Below are 5,061 nucleotides of genomic sequence, written 5' to 3' on the forward strand. Positions count from 1 at the left end.
GGTGAAGGCGTATATTCACACCTCATTGTGTGTGCGTGTATGGAATGTCTGTGAAGGGACGTGGCCGCACAGGGGTAGAAAAGGGTAAATGTAGATGTATGGAAATAAGTGCAGGAGAACATAAGCCCAGTGATAGGCAGGTGTAAAAACTTGGCCGGCCACACACCCCAGGGCCGGAGGACATCCCCAATGAGGCAGGTGCATAACAGAAAACAAATACCTGATAGCATACATATACGGCAGGTTTCAGGGTAAACATAAAGGAGGAACGCCCCTATTTTGGGTTTTTTTTTATTTCCATAATAGTTTTCAGGATGGTAATGGCAGCTACACATGGCAAACGAATGACAAACCCTACTGAAATTTCTGTACTTTTGCAATTCGGTTTCATCAGGAACAGACCTCATTATTGGAGATTCATTCGAATCATCATCAGTCATATTTTCGGTAATATTTATCATCATATATATTGTTAGGAGCCTCCTAAGCATCCTTCAAGTTCCACTTTTCGAGGATGAAGGAGAGGTTCTCTTATTGAGTGGATGTTTACTTTGAGCCATCCTCCAGGCCTTCTCCAGGTGTTTTGTGAATGCAGCAAAAGATAAGGGGTCCTAAGGTAATTGTACAAATGTATCCAGTCCACTCCTTGTTCTCCCAGCAGGGCCCAAAGCAACTACACCTTAATCCTGAATTTTTAACCACACAACCCGAAAAATTTACTCACTGCCACCATCAAGCACTAATAAAAATACCTAAGGAGGCTTCAGTGACCCCCTGAACTACTTAAACCATATCAAAACTCAAGTTAGTCAGAAAAGCTCTCGTGTCCACATCGCCTGAAGCTATGAATTTAAAATTAATCAAATAAAAAGTGGTCAAACTTCTTACATAATTATTGTAAAAGAAAACATAAAAAAGAGAATGCAACATAGTATAAAAATAAACAAGGATCAAACACAGAAAACTTACACTCTACATAGGAAAACAGTTTGAATCTCCTGGAATTTCCTTAACCCATTAAGGACAAAAGGTTGTCTTTAATTAAATCCATTAATGACAATGCATTGTGAGCCCGTACATGTACGTGCTTTGTCAGGAAGGGATTAATTTCCTTCTTACAAGGAACTTTAACATTTAGATATCAAAGTTCCTTGTCAAAAAGACATTCAGAAAATTCCAGGTCATTATAGAAATCACCTTTTTTGTCTCAAGAAGCCAGACCACCATTTTTGGTGACACATGCGAGGGGAGTGTGTAGCCCAGACACTTTAAAACACTAGTAATGAGTTAGGTCTGTCGACAAACTCTGCCTTGATATCTCAAAATCTCATGTTTGGTGATGCCGATACCTTGCATGTTAATAAGTCTGTGTTGGTTGTTACCCCATTAGAACCATTGTATAGGCCAGGGGTGTCCAAGTTTTTTCTGCAGTGGGCCACTTCATCAGAATTGTATACGTGCGCGGGCCGCACTCATTTTTCACTGTGACAAAAAATATGGCCTTTAATAAAATATGCAGATTAAAATAAAGTAAATAACACAAAACCTTTACTCTTCCTCTCACTGATTTCTGGGCCTAGAAAGTTTTGCGACTACAAATTCAGGATTCCCTAGATTTATTCTAGGGATGAACTAAAATGAAAATTCTGGACCAAAACATTCAGGGTTCACTTAGCCAAAACCGAAAATGACCCCCACCTTTAAAAATAATAATAGAAACTCACATTTTTAATAAAAGTAGGTAACACACAATTGGACAAAATTAGCAATATGACTTGGCAACCAGTAAATGCTGGCAACCCAGGCAACCAGTAAATGCTGGTACCTAGGCATGATGGGACTGTGCTCGCTGTGATTGCTGTTAGCAATCACACTCCTATCATGCCAAGTCAGCCAGTACATGCTGGTACAGGGTGGCTGTAAGTGATGTGCAGACCCCATACTGCTGGCAGCATCACTACACAAGGGGGGCAGCTAGCTAGGTTTCAGCATGTACTGGCTGACTTGGCATGATAGGAGTGTGATTGCTAACAGTAATCACAGTCCCATCATGCCTAGGTTCCAGCACTTACACATCCATCCAGTAAATACTGGAACCTAGGCATTATGGGACTGTGATTGCTGTTAGCAATCACACTCCTATCATGCCAAGTCAGCCAGTACATGCTGGTACAGGGTGGCTGTAAGTGCAGACCCCATACTGCTGGCAGCATCAACACACAAGGGGGGCAGCTGGCCAGGTTTCAGCATGTACTGGCTGACTTGGCATGATAGGTGTGTGATTGCTAACAGCAATCACAGTCCCATCATGCCTAGGTTCCAGCACTTACACATCCATGCTATCACACACACACACACACACTCATTAGTCATATAATCATTCATTCACAGATTCATTCCCTCAATCACACACACATTCAAACACCCTCCCCACCTCCTTACCTGCAAGCCAGCTCCTCGATGCCGCTTACAGACTTCAGCAGGGGGCGCGGCCTCCCTCTGCCTTCTCTGCTAAAGCACAGAGGAAGTAGGATGTCACGTGAACTCCGCTTCCTCTGTGTGCAGTCCAGAAGACCCTCCCACAAGTAAGTAGCAGGGCTTGAGGTGCGGCTCGCGTAAGATCGGTTGCCCTGGCTGCCGATCTTACGCGGGCCGCACCTCGAGGTCTCGCGGGCCGCATTTGGCCCGCGGGCCGCATGTTGGACGCCCCTGGTATAGGCACTGTGACACTGTACAGCCCCAGGGAAATGCGGCAATGATGTTTAAATTGTGTGTATGGTCCCTGGGGTGGAGCATTTGGAGAGCAGGGCAGGTCAATGCTCCAACTCAGTGTTGCAACAGACTGGCAGTCCTTAACACTGGCAGTTCAAGACTTGAATTAACCCCTTAAGGAGCAGGCTGTTTTTTGCCTTTTGTACCCTTTGGGACCAAGGCTGTTTTAACACTTTTGCAGTGCTCGTGTTTAGATGTAATTTTCTCCTCACTCATTTAGTGTACCCACACAAGTTAAATACTGTTTTTTTTCAGGACAAGAAGGGCTTGACCATTTTGATCATATCATCTAATTTCCCATTTTCTGACTCTTACCAAAAAAATATTTTACTCATCCAAAAAAGCTAATGAAAAAACTTGCTAAATAGATTCTACTATTTGTCCTGAGATTAGAAATACCCAATGTTTTTTGCTTTTTTCAGCAATAATTATTGTTATTGGGCAATTTTTTTTGGGCAATAAGTACAAGCAGCGTTTTGCTATTTTAAAACCCTTTTTTTTCCCCAAAGCTGGTCATTCTGCCCCATGTGCTATTTCGGGTATCTTTGAAGCCAGCTAATTCAGTTAACCCCATCAAACCATATATTTTTGAAAACTAGAAACTCCAGGGTATTTCAAATGCTAGTATTTTAACCCTTTCCATATATGAAATTCTACCACCTGCCTTTGCCAAAGTTTGTGGTAGAATTTTTTTTGTAATTTTTTAACACAAATTTATAGCTCCAGGTATACATCACTATCAAACAACACCCCAATGTGTGTTCAGCAACATCTCCCGAGTGCAGTGATACCACCCATGCATGGGTTTGTCTGGTGTTTGGGGTTAAAAGGCCAAATTTGGGAAGTGCACTTTTTTTCCCCATTTTGGTCAGTCTGTGCCTATGCCCTATCTTTGAGCCCGGCCACTCCAATTTACCCCACCAAACCATTCATTTTTTTAAAAATCAGACACCCCTTCTGTATATGAAATGCTTTTACTTTAACTCTTTCCATGTCAAGATTTTTGGGAAGATACAGTGCTAATTTTAGCACTTGCTCATAATAATACACTTTATTTTTTAATTTAATTTATTTTATTCTTTTTGGACTTTTTTACATTTTGCTAGAACTGGATGGTTCCTCTCTTGCATAATCCTGGGGTGAGTGTTCGGTGTGAGCTTATCTATTCATATAGCCAAAACCTCTCATTTATATTATGTTTATATATTTGTTGCCAACTTTATTAGGGTGAGAAGCGCAGTTTTTGGTTTTTCTCTTTAAGAGGGGCCCATTCTTATTGCTCAGACCCCATTTAACCCCCCTCCTGAAATGTTTCCTAACATTCTGGATAATGTCAGCACACAGAATATATTCATATTACAAGTTTACTATAAAAACCCAACCTTACTTCTAACATTTTAACTATGAAATGCCATGTCACCTGCAGTGATCCCAGTGCCTGGTCCCTAAAGAGTTCTATGGCACCCAGGATAAAATACCTAGCACCCTTTAAAGATATCTTGCTTGGATGCACTTCACTTTATGATGTTTCCCTTCTTTTCTGAAGCGTCATCTGGGAATGGTCTGAATAGATCTGAGGCCTGTGTTTATTCATGTAGGTAGGTTATTCATGTTTCTAACCTTTCTGAAATATTTTTTTCATGTGACAAAGAAAAATCATATAATGACATCACTTCTGCCTTCTATTTAAGGAATTTCAAAAAGACAGGAAAATAGACAGGAAAACAGTGTGCCCTGTCTAAGACATTTTCTTTCTTCTGGAGAATTTTTTTAAAAACAAGTCATATTAGGTGATCTGTTCAGCTAATTCTGATTATTTTGAGGGGCTGTGAGGGGGATCTAGTCATATTTGAACCAAATGCTTTTGTTCACATCTGCCTAAAACTTTTGCACAGTACTATATATATATATATATATATATATATATATATATATATATATATATATATATATATATATAATCTTGTGGCAGAGTGGCCCGGTTCTTGACAAGAAACTTCAAATACAAACATACCTTTTCCTTAGAGTCTAAGGGCCTCAGGCTTAACTGCCTATTCCCCTGTTGTCAGACTCCTAATGCCCCCAGAAGTTGACCTTTAAACAATGCAGCAAAGGTTACTTAAATTCACCTGAAAGGGCTGACTTCCATTTGTTAAACCTTTCATGCTGGGAACAGAGAGCACTCCAACCTGCTACTGACATAGAAAGCCTCTCTAACTTTGCCACAATGTATATATTACACATGTGTAAATGGGCCAAAAACTATTTGGACAAACTTAACGTTCATTC

Source organism: Spea bombifrons, chromosome 6 (genome assembly GCF_027358695.1).
Source record: "Spea bombifrons isolate aSpeBom1 chromosome 6, aSpeBom1.2.pri, whole genome shotgun sequence".
In the NCBI taxonomy this organism is placed as follows: domain Eukaryota; kingdom Metazoa; phylum Chordata; class Amphibia; order Anura; family Pelobatidae; genus Spea; species Spea bombifrons.